Source organism: Psittacula echo (assembly GCF_963264785.1).
Source record: "Psittacula echo genome assembly, chromosome: 11".
In the NCBI taxonomy this organism is placed as follows: Eukaryota; Metazoa; Chordata; class Aves; order Psittaciformes; family Psittacidae; genus Psittacula; species Psittacula echo.
This window is the reverse complement of record NC_137746.1, coordinates 14,044,008-14,061,377: the sequence shown is the minus strand read 5'-3', so window position 1 is coordinate 14,061,377 and position 17,370 is coordinate 14,044,008.

The following is a 17,370-nucleotide window of genomic DNA, read 5'->3' as shown; positions in this document are numbered from 1 at the left end:
TTTGTGGCAGGTTTGGCTGAGTTTTGGTGTTGGCAGTTCCTGGAGGAGATCAGAGCATGTAAAGGAGGGAAAGAGGAGGGAGCAGTGACAAGTGTGGAAGTTGAGGATGGTGGTTCCGTAGTTACAGAATCACTGCGTGGTCTGGATTGGAAGGGACCTTAAAGCTTATCCAGTTCCAACCCCTGCTGCAGGCAGGGACACCTTCCACTAGACCTGGTTGCTTCCGTTCTGGTGTGTCAGAAGTCAGAGATGTTGGGTGATGAGAAGGTAACGCAGCCATACATGAAACTGGAGTGCTGAATGTTACAGCTTCAGCTTGGATCATGTGTGGACACATCTGCCTGTGTTGGGATCGCATGTGTTGTCTCACACGTGGAATGAAGTGTTTAAATAGTTCAGGCTTCCTTGCCAATGGCATGACCAAGGTTGTGGAACAGTTGAAGCAAGTCTGGTGATCTGGTGCTGCTGTCCCTTGTGTGGGCTTACCTCTTGAGTTGGACTGAAATACATGAAGGAGCCTTTTTCCCCTAGGCTCTGACTTAAAACCTTAAGCTTAGCCGTCTCTGAGATTAGAAATGTGCTCTTTTGAAACTCTGGTGTGTGTGCTAATGTAAAACAGCACAAGGAGCCAAGGGCTCTGCGTGTTACCTTGCTGGGACCTGTGAGCTTGTCAGGAACTCTCAGTCCCTGCCCATTTTTTTCTTTGACTTTCCTATTTTAATTGAGCTGCTTCACTTTGCCCAGCTTTCTGTGTGCTGGGACTTCGAGGGATGTAGGTTGTACATTCAGTTTTCCCTTGTTTCCTATCACGTGCTAAACAAATCTGCTTTAGTTAAGAAAGGTAACAGTGCTGGGCTGCTCGGAATGCCCCAGCTCTGGCAGTGCTGTCACACTGAAACCCTCTGTCTGGATGTTTGTGTTCATCAGCTGCAGCAGAGGTAACCAGAGAACGAATAACTCCATGTTGGTGAGCTGTACCATGTGTAGATGTCCCGTGAGCTCTGCCTCTGTGGAGCCCAGACACCCAGTGCAGTGGGTACTGCTTGTAATTGGGAGTTTTCAGGGGCTGCTATGTGTGCTGTGCTTGTGTGCTAGAGTCGTTAGAGTCATAGAATGCTTGGGGTTGGAAAAGGCCTTACGATGATCTAGATAAAGCCCCTGCCACAGGCAGGGACACCTTCCACTAGGGCAGCTTGCTCCAAGCCCCTGTGTCCAACCTGGCCTTGAACACTGCTAGGGATGGGGCAGCCACAGCTTCTCTGGGCACCCTGTGCCAGAGCCTCAGCACCCTCACAGGGAAGAGCTTCTGCCTAAGATTCAACCTAAATCTTCTCTGTGTGAGTTTGAACCCCATGTGCTATTGCTACACTCCCTGATGCTACTAGAAGCCGCTCATCAGAGTGCAGGAGTTGCTGGTTGCCTTGACCCCTGCCATGCCCCTGGGCCCAACATCCGTGGGCTTACAGACCAGGATGGAGCCGATTCCGTGCTGGAGCCCTAATTACTGTGCTTGAAGCATGTAGCTTGTGCTCCAGGAGTATGTGCTGCTGCATTTCTGTCAGAGCTTTTTGGCAACGCAGGAGTGATTATTTCTTTATGCTATGCCAATGCTTTCAAGCAAGATGCATACTTGAAGAGTCTACAGACTCCTGTTCAGTCTGCACACACTGAATGAGGTAGAAAACCAGAGGGATGAAGTTGGATATGATTTTGCTCAGTAAAGCCCCTTGTGACCTCTCTGCTACTGAAGGCAATGGCTCTCCTTGCTTTCAGGAGTTTCAGTCACCAGCAGAACTCCCTGGCTGCGTTTTCTGATGGTCTTGGTCATCATCTTGCGGATCACAGCAGCAGAAGGGCTTTAGAGTTGTTCCCAATCCTGATCTTCAGAAGATTGGAAGCGTAAAGGAAGGACACTGGGAAGCTTTGACCAATTAAAGGTGGATTTCCTTGTGCCCTGAGCAGCTCTTGCTGAGGGGAGTGTGGCAGAAGAGCTGGGCACATTGGAGGTGCAGGGAAATGCTGCTCAGAGCAGGTAAAACTGAGCTCCTGTGCCCCCTTGCTCTAAAGAACCAGGGTAACAAAACATTTTGGAGGGTGCTCAGCACTTCTTCTCCATGTGGAGGAGCTTTGGGCCTGTCTGCTTGGAATCCAGCTCCTCAAGAAGGGAAGCCCCATGATATGTTTGAGTGGAAGGAATGCTGTCGTCTTCAAATACCCTTGGAGCAGTTCTGCTCGTCCCTGCAGCACTAGGGAAGCATACCTCTATCTCCCACAGCTAGAGAAGACTTTCATCCCCCCATTAATTCTTTCCATCCCTTGGCTCCTTTGTGTAGACTTAGAGCTAAGTCTGTGAGCAGAGTTGGCATCTTTACTGTTTTGGGGTTTGGCAGAAGCTGTTCCCTACAGGGAATGCTCAGGCACAAGAAGTAGGTTGAGGTCACCTAATGGGAGGTTAAAAGCAGGACAGAACCTGCCATCCAGCTTTCTGTGTCTATGGAGACCAACCCTTGCATGAGTAACAGCAATGGGAGGCTTTGGGATTCCTGCAGTTGTGTCCTGCCCTTGACTGGAAGTGTGTGTGATGAGATCTCTGCTAACACTGCCTGTACTGCTGTAATGTGTTGCAGTTGGACCACCATTAAATAATTCCCTTAAACTTACTGTGGCTTGATTGCTTTTTTGCTTTACCTCTGCCTTTTATCCGTTACTTTTTTGCTCACTGTGTGCTCTTCCTTCTTGTGGCTACTTACTTCTCCCATGCTCCAATTCTGCGCTGTGCTCTGCTCAGCCATCTCCAGTTGTCTTCGTCTTGGTTCTTCAGCTTCCTTCAAAGCTCTTGCCAGGCCCAGTGCTGTCCTCTTCCTTGTTGGATGCTGGGGTTTAATGGCAAGCAGCTACCAGCACCTGTGTCCTTGAGTCTATGGGCTTGTTGGGGGCTCTGTAAAGCTGGGATCAGCTCTGGTGCAAGAGCACAAGGTGTGTGTGGCATCAGAGGAAGCCTGAGCCCCTGACTGTTCACAACTTGTGACTTACCCTTGTGACTTGCTCTGCCTCTGATTTACCATTCATAAAGTTCATTTTGTTGTGTTTCTGCCTCTCAGCATTCCCCCCCCCCCTTGGCTTTCTGTGTTGAGAGTATTTTGATTTCATTGTCAGCATCAGGTCTCAAAGCTCCTCGTGGTGAGTGGCTCCTTGGGAGGTCTGTGTGCTGCTGGCTCAGTGTGGGCTTGGGCAGTTCTGCAGAGCATCCTGTGTGTCCTTCACACCTCGCCTGGGAGCAGTCCCAGGGACTTCATGTCCTGCTGGGATCCTGTTGAGCAGAGGAGCAACTTGGTATCACCAGAAAGACATCCCTGTGCCTCATGGCCTTATGTTGACCTGCCTCCAGCTCAGCTGAAGGAAACATGCTCCCAAATCTCTGATCTGTGCCTTCCTATTAATTCTGTGCATGGATTCCCTGATTTGCCCCATTTCTTTTTTTTTTTTATCCCCCTTGGCTGACACCTTCCAGGACGAGCTCAGATTTTCAGGATAATGAATGGAATGGAGCAGAGCAGTTGAAGGTGAATGGGCAGGGTGATGCGGGATGGTGGGTGACAGCCTGCTCCAGGGTGCACCCAGGCTGTTTGTTGTAACTAAGGTGCAAGTGGCAGCTTGGCTGCAGAGATGAAGGCTTCATGCATAGCCCAGAGGTGGCAGCTCAGTCCTGGTGAGCCACCAGCACCATGTGCTGTGTTTGGTGTTGCTGAGTTAGCGATGGATTGACCCTGTTGGATTTGTCACTTGTATAAAGCTCCATGTAAGCATTGTAACCTGAAATACCAACATAAAGTACTTGCTCCGTCAGCTTGCAATTCCTTCCTGGAAAATGCTGATGACAAAGCTGTAGGAATTTCTCCAAATCCACATAGTACATTTCATGGGAGAACAGCCCTTTGCAAGAGGGTTTTATTTTATAATGGGGTTGACTATTCAAATGCAGCAGTCTGAGATGATGTACAACAGGTAAACAGACACTTGGTGTTGAAATGATGAAATAAGATCCCGTCTCAGTCTCCCCTCGGGCAGGTTAAAGCCATTCCCCTTGGCCTGTCCCTACAGGCCCATGTCCAAAGCCTCTCTCCAGGTTTCCTGTAGCCCCTTTAGGCACTGGAGCTGCTCTAAGGTCTCCCCTTCAGGAGCCTTCTCCAGGCTGACCCAGCCCAGCTCTCTCAGCCTGGCTCCAGAGCAGAGCTGCTCCAGCCCTTGCAGCACCTCCATGGCCTCCTCTATAGCCATGGTTAGGCCATTTCTCTCACCCACCCCAGGCTGTGCATTGGGCTCACTGGTGCCTTTGCCAGTCCTCGCTGCTGTCCCCCAGCCGCTTTCCCAGCTCCCAGCACTCACCTGCTTGGGAGTCCCTTTGTGCCCAGGTTCACTCACAGCTGGAAAGCTCAAATCTGGCCCAATACCTCACACCCAAGTGATAAATGCCCCATCCATTGGGGGGGCCAAGCTGCTTTCTCCACATCGCCTGTTCACACCTCCCTGCTTCCCCAGTGGCACAGCTCCAGGGGCATTTTTGCCCCATGACCCCCTGGAACTTAAGGGGCTGGAAGCAGCCTTTTCCCAGAGGTGACAGCCCCCGAGTGCCACATCCCTGCTGAGAGCAGTACCCTCAGCATCCCTGCTTCAGGCAGCTGCTGGGACTGGGTACTCCAGCATCTTCTGCAGTACATGCCCCCTTCTCCTTAGGCAGCTCCCAGTGCCTAGAGGGGCCAACGAGAAACCTAGAGAGGGGCTTTGGGCAAGGGCCTGTAGGGACAGGACAAGGGGAATGGCTTTAACCTGCCAGAGGGGAGACTGAGATGAGCTCTTAGGCAGAAGCTCTTCCCTGTGAGGGTGCTGAGGCGCTGGCACAGGGTGCCCAGAGAAGCTGTGGCTGCCCCATCCCTGGCAGTGTTCAAGGCCAGGTTGGACACAGGGGCTTGGAGCAAGCTGCTCTAGTGGAAGGTGTCCCTGCCCGTGGCAGGGGTTGGAACTGGATGAGCTTTAATGTCCCTTGCAGCACAAGTCATCCCATGGCTCTGTGGCACCAGGAATCCCCTCGTCAGGGGTGCTCTCCCCGGCTGTCGCGGAGCGCAGCTCTCGGTGCCGCCAGGGGAGGGCAGCAGAGGCCGGGAAAGGCGCTGCGGGGTTCCCTCGGGCGGGCAGAGGGGCAGCGCATGCAGCACCCTTCTGTTGGAAGCTGCTGTGGACAGTGGTGCTATCGTTAGCTGCTGCTGTTAGCTGTTGTTGTTGTTATGTAAGGCAATCCTCTCCTCCTCTATGAGCAGATGCGCTCTGCGATGCTCTACTGCCCCAAATCCTTCTCTTCCAGGTGTGCTCTGGGGATGCAGAGCTTGTCCTGCTGCCCTGACTGCTCAGCACCTCCTGCAGAACCCACCGAGTGACACAGGGGCGGCCAGGGGGTGCCCCCGGCGCAGAGGACATTGGACATGATCTCAGTGCAGCCCGCTCTTGCACTGCCAGCACCAGGATGTGGGATGCTGGACTCGCCCATCATTCTGATTTTGGCAGGAGCATCTCTAGCCTGGCCACCCTGGTGCTGGTGCTGAGGAGTGTCATGGATGAGCCATCTGCTTGAGGTCTGCAGCACCAGGCTGGGGTGCAGCGGGGGTCCTGCATCCTCCCATGGCCCTCACACTGCAGAGCTGCTGGCTCCTGGCACATGCATTGGCTTGGCCCTGGTTCCTCCATGGCACCAGCTCCCCCCCTCCCCAGCCTGGCTTGCTCTCTGTCCTGCCATCTTGTGCCTGTGAATAATTCACCGCCTCTGTCCCCGTTGTTTCCTTGCAGGTATTTATAGCCTGTGATCACGTCTCCTTGGAGGCAGCTCGCTTCGTGGTGGTGTAAATTTAGCTCCCGCCGTCTCTCACATGTCATGCCCTCCAGCCCTTGCTGGAGCCCTTCCCTGCGGCTCCTCACTGCTGGGTGCTGGAGCCCCAACATCCCCCTGCACTGCTGCAGCCCCACTGCTATCCCCCATGGGCCTCCTGCCCACCCTGGACCATAGGAAGCAGCGCTGGGGTGTGGTGGGAGGATGCTGTGCCCATGCCATGCCCTGTGTCCTCCTCTTGACTGCCCATCCCTGGGTGCTGGGGCAGCTCAGCTCGCTCTGGCAGCTGCATGGGGCCACTGAGCCCTTCAGCTGCTGCAGCACGGGGGATGCTTTGAAATTCCTGGGCTGCCATCTGTGCTATGCAAATCCCCCCATCTGACGGCTGCGTGCGGACCCGCTTCCGGACCTGACTATGGAGCTGTTATTATCTCGCTCCTCCTCCCCTCCAGCACCCAGGGACAGGTTTGGAGCAGCGGAAACATCACCCTTGCCTGTGGGAAGAAGCCTGACATCCTCTGACAAAAGGCCTTTGCTCTGCCCAGGCTGGGCCATGGAGTGGGAAGAGAAGGGGTTGGCTGTGGTGGGTTGTTGTGCCACTGGGTCATTGCTCACCTCGAGTCCATAGGGTGCTGGGTCCAGCTGCTGGTATCATGGTACCCTGAGAGCATCGGTGCTCCACAGGCAGGAGATACAAAGCCAGGGCTGGGGGTGGAGGCAGCTCTGAGGCTGGCTTGGGCTGCTTGCAGGGGGGATGCAGGGATAGGGATGGGGGGACTCAGCTGTGCTCTGAGGATGCGGAAGGTGGAGACAGAGGTGTGCGCAGGTGCTGGAGCAGCCACCTCAGGCAGCAGGGCAGGCTCCCCAGGCTAACCAGTGTGCACTCTGGTCCCCAGCACCAGGAACCGGTCAGGAGGCAAGTGCATCCCCAGAAGGAGTGTGGATGTTGAGTGCAGATGGGCTGGGCACAGGGTGAGCACTGTGTGTGTGTGCCACTCGGGGCTGTGTTGTTCCCATAGGACACCCTGCTCCCCATCCCAGGGACCCTGTCACCAGCCTGAGGCCTGCATCAACCCCACACAGACACAGAAGAAGCAGACCCAAGCACTGTCCCCCCCACTCTGTGCCCCACCATGGAGCTGCCCGGCTTTCCCCCAGGCTCACCCCGAGGTGTGCCGGGCTGTACCCGAGGTGGCAGCGAGGGGCCCCTTTCCCAGCGCCCCCCCCGCTCCTCGCTCTTCCCCGCGGCTCGGTGGGAAGGCGCCGGTGTTCCCGGTGGGCTGGAGCCGCTGCAGCTCCCGGGGTGCCTGTTTGGCAGCGCCGGTGATTAATGAGCATCCTGCGCTGCTCCCCGCCGCGCCCGCATCCCGCGGGAACGGCCGCTCCCGCCGGCGCTGGGCCGGACCCGCCGCCACGGGGCCTCGTTAATATTTTAGGAGCTCCTTTGTCCGCAGGGGATGGGCCGGCTCCCGCCTTTCATCTCCGTGAGGCCTCGGCGCGGGCTCCAGCCTCTTATCTGCCGCCTCTCGACGCTTGGCTGCAGCCGGCTTGTGATGGGCTTGGGTCTGGTGGGGGTTTTCCACTGGGCAGGGCTGGAATTAAAGCCTGGCAGCTCCTGGCCGAAGGGCATCCACCAGCAGCTGCTGCTGGAGCATCCCTGCACCCTGCTGCCCCTCAGACCCTGCTATGGGCTCTGACATGGGGCTGGATGTGGCCCCCGTGGTCCCCAGGGGGCCTTGGAGATGGCTGCTGTGCCTGGGCATGTGTGTGGGTCCCTGTGCTGCAGGGAGAGGAAGTTTGGGGGGCTCCCCAGGGCTGTGCCAATGGGTGCAGTGAAACCCAGTGCCTCAGGGATCATAGAACCACAGCCTGTCCATTGTCTGCACCCTGGGCCACAGAAGGATGTTGCAGTGGGACTCACCTTGCCCTGGAAGAAACCCACCACACGTGCCTTGTCATCTCCTAGGGTGAGCAATGATTCTGGCATGCACAAGATGTGGCTGCCCATGTGTCTGTCCCACCAGAGCCAAACCTGTCTGTTCATCCCTTTGTCTAAGCAAGAACTTGGGTCACAGGAAGAAATGTGGCTGAAGGCCTTCAGGGTGCTTTGCTGGCCAAGTCCTGCCAGTGCTGGTGCCTTCTTCCCATGCGGAGGTCCTTCCCCATCACACAGTGCTGCACGCTGGGGTTCCAAGCTCCTCCATCCCATCCACATGGACACCATCCCCGGAGGAGGTGGGCATCCCTCCAGCATTGGCACCACTGCTGGGTTCCCCTGGTTGGGCTGGGGGACCCTGGGCTGGGAGGTGCCTGTGCTCAGGAGGGAGGTGAGCTCACGGGTTTAATGTTCTCAAGGCTGGGTTTGGCTCTGACATGTGATCCTGGTGACAGGAAGGACGTGGCAAACACGTCGTCCCTCAGGGCTGACTCGACCTTGTGGGAAGAGGTAAGAGCACACACAGCTTTTCAGCCCCGCTGGTGTTGCTTCCAACAGCAATTTAATATCTCCCTGATAACCCAGGCCAGGATCCAGGCACTGGTGAAACAGAAGCTAAGGAAGAATCTGCTGACAAAAGCAGATGTCCTCAGCAGAGATCCCTATGTGTGCTGCCCATCACCAGCCTCAGGCCTGTCCTTATTCTCTGGCAGGGTGCAGGTTCCCCCCAGCCAGGGACCCAAATGTCTTTCCAAAGAGCTGAGCAGAACCATGTGGGTTCCAGCACAGGGGCTGTCAGCCCTGGGCTCCATGCCCAGAGGAGGGGAATGGCACCAGCATCATCTAGGATGAGGTGGGAGCTGTCCCATGGTGAAGCTGCCATCACCCCTGCCAGCTTTCTATCCAACGCATTCCCCAGAGTAGATGCATGGTGTTTTTTCCCCAACCATGGGATATCTGCAGGGGAAGGCCTGAGATGCTCCCACTGGCTTTGCACGGCACTGAGCACAGCCACTGGCCTTGCTGGTGGAGCAGCACAGGCAGCAGGGATTAGACTCACCTTTGGATGCAGCAGGACTGGAGATGGGCTCATGTGCCCAGGTGGGCCACATACATCTCTCCATGCCCAGGTCTCTGATTATGGCTCCATGGGCCCAGGTTGCTGAGCTCAGTTCTCCATACTCAATATCCCAGGCTCTCGGTCTCAGTTCCCTGTGCTTATCTCTATGATCTCTCCAGGCTCGGTTCCTTGGGCTTGACGGATGCGGCTCTCTGGGCTTGGCTCTCAGGGCACAATTCTCCATGCAGGGCTCGCTGGAGGTGGCTCTCCAGACTTGAGTCCCCACGTACCACTTGCTGGATGTGTCTCCCTGCCTCGGCGGTGGCTCCATGGCCAGCCCAGAGCCAGCAGAGGGCCTCCCTTACCAAACTGAGCGCGGCGCTGCCGCCTCGGAACCAGAAACCACCTGATCCGTTCGGCAAAACTTCGTGCAAGGACCTGGAAAGGGGCTGGAGTTTATTCCCCTCCTGAAGACCAGGGCCGGTGCCCCCCTCCTCGCCCACCTCTTGTTTTAACGCCAGCACTGGAGATGCATTAAAGCCGTGGGAGAGGCCATCATTAAAACGGCAATTGCGCAGCCAGGCAATAAACTGAGCATCATAAAAGGCACGGGGAGGGTCGCGCTCATCTGCTGCTCTGCAAAGCAAATTGGGGGGTGCTTCCAAAAAATACATAATTGGGAAGAGAAAGGTGAGAAGGGAAGGGGGGAAGCTGGGATGCAGCAGGGAGCTGGGATGCAGCAGGGATCTGGGGAGAGGTGACTCTTTGGGGCTGTAGGAGGAGGCAAGGTTTGGGCTGTGACTTTGCAGGTGATGGAGAAGCATGGCCGAATGCCCCAGTGGGTTTCTCCTCCCCATGTTCCTCTCATTGCAGAGGGGCTGAGCATGGGAACATGTCCCCTTCCACTGGTGTCCTTTGGGGTGTGACAACCACCATCGGGGTGACAGTGGGGCAGGGACGCTGCTCATCCCTTCACTGCAGTGGCGCCGGTGGGACTCCGTGGCCCCAGCGATAGGCATCTCCAAAGCAAGGCCAGGCTCCAGCAGCCAGCGTCTGCCGAGGAGCCACGTCCTATTGGAACCGTTTGCTAAATAATTCAGGAGATTCCTTGTGTTTTTTTTTTTTCCCTGAGAAAAGCTGTTTTCTTCTCTTCATTTCTTCTCCTCCTTAAGGTCGCAGTGTTCTCTGAGCAGGGTTTTAAGCGGGGGACATGGACACGCTCCGGCAGCACTGCCATGTGTTTACAGCTCAGCTCCCGGCGTTATTTAGGGATTGTAAAACCACAGCAGCTCCTTGCTCCCCCTCTCCCACTGCAGCCAATCTTTTTTCCCCTCCATGCGGCTCTCGTTGCAGCGGCAAAGGTCAACCCGGCTCCTTTGAAAGCAGCACACATACATCCCCCCCCCCTTATCAGATTTAGGAATCCTGAGGGAAGGCTGAGGCTGAAATGCTGGCAAAGCTGGATGGATGGATGGATGGATGGATGGATGGATGAAGGTGGCTGATGCAGGATTGGGGGCAGCAGGGCTGGGAAGGCCAACACTGTGAATAATGGGGTGAAGATAATACAGCTGATGAGAATTGGCTATTGTGAGGAGTTGCTGAGCGGGCTCAGGGGGATTATGCTGTGGAGATTAAAATCTCTGCCAGGGGAGATGTGGAATATGGGGTGAGACCCATGGAGGAGGGATGGGGGTGTTGTGGCAGGGGTGAGCCCTGTAGAGCAGGGTTGAGGTCATGGCGATGTGATGAGCCTCATGGAAGAGGGTTGGGGAGGGTCACATCAATGGGAGCCCCATGGAAGAGGGTTAGGAGTCACGTCAAAAGGGTGAACCCATGGAAGAGGGCTAGGGATCACCATGATGGACGGGATGATCCCCATAGCAGAGGGAAGGGGGTCACAGTGGAGGCAAGACCCATGGCAGGCAGCTAGGAACTGGTGTTCCCTTGGGATGCCCTGCTCTGGGGACAGGGCAGCTGAGGTGGGGGCCCAGCCCTCTGCCCCCCAAACTGGGGGCACCTCGTTAAGGCTGGGCATGGGAAGAGGGTGACCATCGATGGAGTGACCTGAGAACAGCAGAGCTGCGGCCTGGGGGGGACCCTGGGGAGAGGGGACGAGGCAGGATGCAGCAGAGGAAGGTTGAGAGCAGAGCCCGGCCGTGGGGCAGGAGGCGCGGGCAGTGTCGCGGTGCCGGCGCTCCCATGGAGTCGTTCCCTGCTGTCCCTGACCAAGCCCAGGCCCCGCTCCCGCCCCTGCCAGCGGATGGCTTTTAATTAAACCCAGAGCCGCCGCTCCGCGCCGCGGCCCTTCGGGGATGCCCAGCGCTCACATCCTCCCCTCTGCGCTTCCTGCTGCACAGCGGGACGCGCGCAGATGAAAGCCCCGTCCTGCCCAAACACCCCAGCGCAAACACCCCCGGCTGCCATAAAGTCACGCAGCCGAGACGTCCCCGGCCAAGGGTCCGGCGAGGGCCGGTGCCGGAGCCCCGCGATGCCCGGGAGCGGGGCCGTTGCCTTCAGCCCTGCTAAAAATACCAGGCGGGAGCGCGGCGGGCGCCTAACTGGAACCAGCTTTCCCGGCTCCCGGCTGGAAGCGCCTCCGGAGCCTGCCCCGGCCTTTCTGGGAAACAGCAATTAAAAATAGCGGAGGTCTGAGGCGCTGCCCCTGCCCGCGGGGGGACGGGAGCTGGGGTCGGTGGGCAGGGGTTCCCTCTGCTCAGCTTAGGAACACCGGCACGGCTTGGGGTAATGGGGACAGGGCATAGGGGAGTTCAGCCTCCTCAATGGCTGGAGAAGGGGGGCAGCGTGGCCAGAGCTGCTGGGGCTGTTCCAGCCTTTCCCTCAGCCGGTTGCCAGCACCTTAGAGCTGGAGCTGGCACACGGCGCCGGCCGCATCCCGGCTGGAGCCCGCAGGGCCAAAGGCCACGCGGTCCCGGGGGGTGTTGGATAGAGCAACATCCTGCAGCTCCCCCTCCGGCCCGCCGGGGTGGGAGGGTGGTTCTTGAGGCAAGTGGAGGGCTCTGAGCAATCCCCCATCCTATATGGGGATCAGCCCCATCGCTCCTGCAGTGCCCATGGCTGCGATAGGTGCTGAACCGCTGGAGGTGCTGAGGCTGGAGCAGAGAAGGCTCCAGGGAGACCTTAGAGAAGCTCCCAGGGCCTAAAGGGGCTACAAAAAATCTGGGAAGGACCTTTTTATCAGGACATGTTGTGATAATGGTTTTAAACTAAAAGAGGGGAGATTCAGGCTGGACGTGAAGAAGAAATGTTTTACAGTGAGGGTGGTAGAACACTGGCACAGGTTGCTCAGAGAGGTGGTGAATGTGTCATCCCTGAATGATACAGGGGGCTTGATATAAGAAACGCTATCTCTGAACACATCCAAGGTCAGGCTGGATGTGGTTCTGGCAACTTAATCAAGTTGAAGATGTCCCTGCTCACTGCAGGGGGTTGGACTGGATGAGATTTGAAGGTCCCTCCAACCAAAACCATTCTGTGATTCTGACCCTATGTAGGTCTATCCCGATGCCCTGTGCCAAGCCCGTCACCTCTTTGACCAACCCTTCATTGTGCTGCTGTGGAGCCCAGGTGCTGCTGCACCCTGTCCCTGCTCTCACTGCACCCCAGCCCCACACTCACTCCCCTTCCCTGCCACCAGCCCCACGGCTCAGCCCCTCCGTGGCTGCGGCTGCTGCCCCCTTGGCCAGGCTGCTCCATGCATCCGTGCTGTGAGGCTTTCCCAAGCCTGGAGCCTGCGTTTCCTTCCCGCTCCCTAACGAGAGCAGAGGGGGAGCAGAGCCCTCGACCTGGGCCCAGCGGCGGCTCTCGGGGCGCTCGTTTCCTCTCTGCTGCGCTCGTCTCGTTACGTCCCAATTCCCTAACGAAGGGCCATGGGAGAGGAAGTCTTGTGGAAGCTGGTCCTGGCAGCAGCTTTCCTGCTACCAACCGATGCATCGGCTCCGGCACAATGCAGCTTCCTTGGGGTCAGACAAGACCTGGTTTGTGTATTTGCCCTGGCATAAACCCCACAGCTCTTGGCTGAGCCAGGGCCCACTCATGCTTCTTCCCACTGTGCATTTACCTAAGCCACAGACAAGGATGTCCCGCTCCCTCCCTTAAAATACTGCCCAAATGCTCATTTCTCCCACCATCAGCCTGCAGTGGATTCTGAGGTGCCTCTGAGCATCCCAAGTGCTACCAGCTGAGTGGATGCTGCTGGTACCCATGGCCAGGTGAAGTCCTCCTGGTACCTGTGGGGATTGTGGTGTTTTGGCATCATCCTGGGGTTGCTACTGTCCTGTCCCTGCAGGGATTTGAGGACAAATGTGAATATTCACCATCACCAGTTCTCCTTAGCAATGCTCTATTGCCCAAATAGGCTCTTTTTTACTGCTGCTGGGGAGAAACCCTCACCCTTTTCCTTTTTCCCATGGTCCAAGGAGCTCCTGTACCCCTTGGCTTCCCTCATCAACTTCTAGCTCTCACAGACTCCTTTTACTCCCTCATTACATCATAATGTCCTTCAGATCCATGAGAAACGTGGTGATGGACCATGTATGGAGCCCTTTGGGGCTGGGGACTTGAGGAGGGACAGATGGAGAGATGGATGGACAGACACCACTGAGGTTGTGCAGTTGGTGAGGAGCAGACCTGCCACTGCTCGGTGCAGTGCTCAGCCTGCTGCCCCCAAGCCATCAAGCACTGGACATGCTGCCTCTTCTCAGTAATAAACTCACAGAATCCCAGACTGGTTTGTGTTGGAAAGGACCTTAAAGCTCATCCAGCTCCAACCCCTGCCATGGGCAGGGACGCCTTCCACTAGAGCAGCTTGCTCCAAGCCCCATCCAACCTGGCTTTGGCTCTGGACCTTGGCTCTGCCCCTGCACCCTTTCCCAAGGGAGCTCTGCTCCTGCCAGGAGACAGGAAAGTGCAGGGATGGGGCTCAGCCAGGGGTTGGATGCTGTGGAGGGGGATGCCCACAGCAGTGGTTGGTCCTGCAGGGCTCAGAGGTGGATCACTGGTACAGGAGCAGCTCACAGGTTCTCACCGGGCAGCTGAACACCAGCTCCGAGCCTGGCACAGGTAATAAAGGGGGACGGGGCTGGTCCTGCTGCCCTGGCTCGGCCCTGCCGGTGAAGGCAGGGAGGTGCAGGCAGCACAGGCAGGAGCTCGGCAGGGGTGGTGGGAGCAGCGTGGTGGGGTCCAGCTGGTGCGTGGGCACACGGGAGGCTGCACAGGGGAGGAGGAGCAGGAAAACGGCTTCTTTACATCCGTGGGCTCTGGGAAGCAAGGCAGGGAGGGCAGAGCCCGAGGGGAGCCCCTGCCCCTGGCCCAGGAGGGGATGGAGAGCGGCATCCAGGCAGGGAGCTGGGCACAACCCCTGGGGACCAAGCTCCAGTGACCGAGCTCCACCAGTGACCACGGGCATGGCCAACGCAGACACCAGGTTAGGAACTGCCCCAGCAGCCCGCAGACCCCACTGAAGCTTGGTCCCCAGGAGCTACCAAGGTATAAGGACTAATAAGGATTTATACCTTATAAGGACTAAGCCCCAGCATCCCTGCTCTGCAGGGCTGCAGCAGGAGGTCCCTTCTGCACTGTCAGATACGTGCTGGGATGATACTTGTATGGCCCACGGAGGGGGGCATGGTGCTAATCTGGGTCTTCTATACATTCACATACATTCACCCGTCCGTCCTTCCCCTCCTGCTCAGCACCAGTTGTTTCCCTGCTTGAAGATGACAATGACAAAAGTCTTCCATTGGCCCATGAATGCTGCTACGCATTCCCAAGGGGATGGGAGCACTCGGGAGGAAGCACAACTGGCTGACTGGTGACCACAGGAGCTCAGCTCTGCCAAGGAGCATTTCTCTGGTAGCCTCAGAAGCAATGTCAGAAGCCCATTGAAGCCTGGATGCTCCTTACCATGGGATTGTGCTCAACAGCTGGAGATGGCCCTGAGGGTGGCTTCATTTTGTGTTGAGAAGACATCCAGCACACTAAGACATGGAGAGAGTCTCTCTTCAAGATGACCACTCAGTAACACATTCATGTCTCCAGAGCTGACAGCTCAGCTCCTTGAGCGTGTTACCACATCTGTGTTGCTTCAAGGGCTTTGCTCTCCATCCACCATGAGGAACAGCACTTGTCTGGCTTTCTGCTCACAGAGGAGCTGGTCCTCCAGGGCAGAAACCCCCCAGAGCCACTGAAATGCCATGAGCAGGGTCATGACTTCCCCTGGGAGCAGCAGCTGACGGACTGAGACTGAACCATGAGCCAGGCTTGACCTGAAGGGATGGTTCCAGTGAGGTGCATGGAAAACTGAGCCAGGACAGGAGCCCTCTGACCATGGGAGACAGCAGGAGAGGGCTGTGGAGGAACAGGAAGGGAGGAGAAGCCCGCGTTGGTGGGAGGCTGGAGGGGTGAAGGCAGCACAAGGTGTGTTTGATCCCCTGGATGTTTCTGCAAAGGACACTCCAGCAGCACGGCGCAGTTCCTCCCAGCTGTGCTTGTCTGCAATACACCATCCCTGCTTCCCCAAAATACTTGGGAGGGCTGGAGTAGGCCAACTCCACCACCCTCATCGATGCTGCAGGGAGCCTATTTTAAGCCTTGCTAACGTAGGAGGATTAAATTTGGCTGGCTGAGACACGTCCTGCTCCCAGCTGTCCCCCAGCCTCCCCTGAGGTTGGCAGCTCTGCTGCAGGCACGGCTCATGATGCAGGAGGCTGCCCTGGGCCTCCAGGGTCAGTTGCCCTGCACAAGGGGAACCCAAATCTGGGGCATCTCCTCAGCCGCAGAGGCACCCGGCTCAGGATGACGGCAACAAACTCTTCCAGGCGTCGGCGTCAACGCTGACCTGCGGGAGCCTGGTGGGAAGAGCCGTGGGATGAGCCCTGGTGATAGGGGTGGGTTTGAAGTGAGCTGTGGTCTCCAGCCCCATGGAGCAGCAGTGCCTTTCCTGGGGCAGCTGAGTGATGAGGACTTGATTCCATGCCCTCATCCCAGCCAGCCACTGCCAGGGTGAGGGCAGGAAGCAAGCCCTGGCTCACGGTGCATGGGCAGGAGGAGCCCTGCAAGACTAGCTCCATGATCCACCTCCAAAGGCATTGTGCTCCTACAGGGTGTGCGGTCCTCTCATTCCCCTGGGCTCTCCAGGCCCCCAGATCCCTGATCAAGCACATGCTTTTATCAATTCACAGAATCCCAGACTGGCTTGGGTTGGAAGGGACCTCAAAGCTCATCCAGTTCCAACCCCTGCCATGGGCAGGGACACCTTCCACTAGAGCAGCTTGCTCCAAGCCCCTGTGTCCAATCTGGCCTTGAACACTGCCAGGGATGGGGCAGCCACAGCTTCTCTGGGCACCCTGTGCCAGTGCCTCAGCACCCTCACAGGGAAGAGCTTCTGCCTAAGAGCTCATCTCAGTCTCCCCTCTGGCAGGATAAAGCCATTCCCCTTGTCCTGTCCCTACAGGCCCTTGTCCAAAGCCCCTCTCCAGGTTTCCCGTAGCCCCTTTAGGCACTGGAGCTGCTCTAAGGCCTCCCCTTAAGGAGTTTTCTCTTTCCAGATCCCCAATTGTCAGAGCACTTCTTGCTGGTCACCTTGCAGAAGAGCTTCATAGAAAATCCCCTTTTCCCTGCACACTTTATCTGCCGGGAGCCTGGTGTGTGTATTCCAGGGAGCGTCACACCCGGCTCTCGCTGGCTGCGTTACCAAACGCTGTCTGGAGGCTGGGACAGGCCAGAGGAAATGAGGCAAGTGGCGGGACAGAGCACGAGACAGACCACCACCTCCTCCCATTCCTGCTGCCACGGGGAACATTGCTCCATGGCTCTTCCTCTGCTCCTCTGGATGACCGGGTGGCAATAATCCCCGTCACCTATTTGTGAGGCTGGTGTGAATTTTCATGAGCTACCATCTGAACGGGGCTTTGAGCAGGAAAACTGCTGTATCAGCTCTAGGCAATGATAAACAATACTCAGCATTTACATATTCAAAGCACTTTGATTAACTCTTGGGGTTTAAGGACTTGAGTCAATTCCCACCCGGCCACAATGGCAGCTGGACGGGGTTAGTGGTGGCACTGGGTGTGAGCTGGGGAGGAGCTGGGGCTTCACAGAGCAGGCAGGGACAGGGAACCCCTGCCATGAAGTCACCCAAAGCTTTAAACCCTGCCTAGGAATGGAGGAATAAATAAGGCTGGTCCCTGCCTGTGGGAAGGGGTGAGATCCCGCCAGGCAGAGCGCAGAGTGTGGAGCATCATCGGTTCTGCTGCAAGAGCTGTAACCAGGTGTTAAATAGCTGTGAAATTCTGACTCGGTGCAGGCAGGAGTTGCCAAATGCAGGGACTTTTCTTCTCCTTCTTTAAAAAAGGAAATAGACTGGTGAAGGATGGATGGGCCTGTGCATGATGAGAGCATCATCAGGGAATGATGTTCCCCGATGCCAAGTGCCACAGGCACAGTGTGACCTCCTCCAGCCACAGGGGCAGAAAC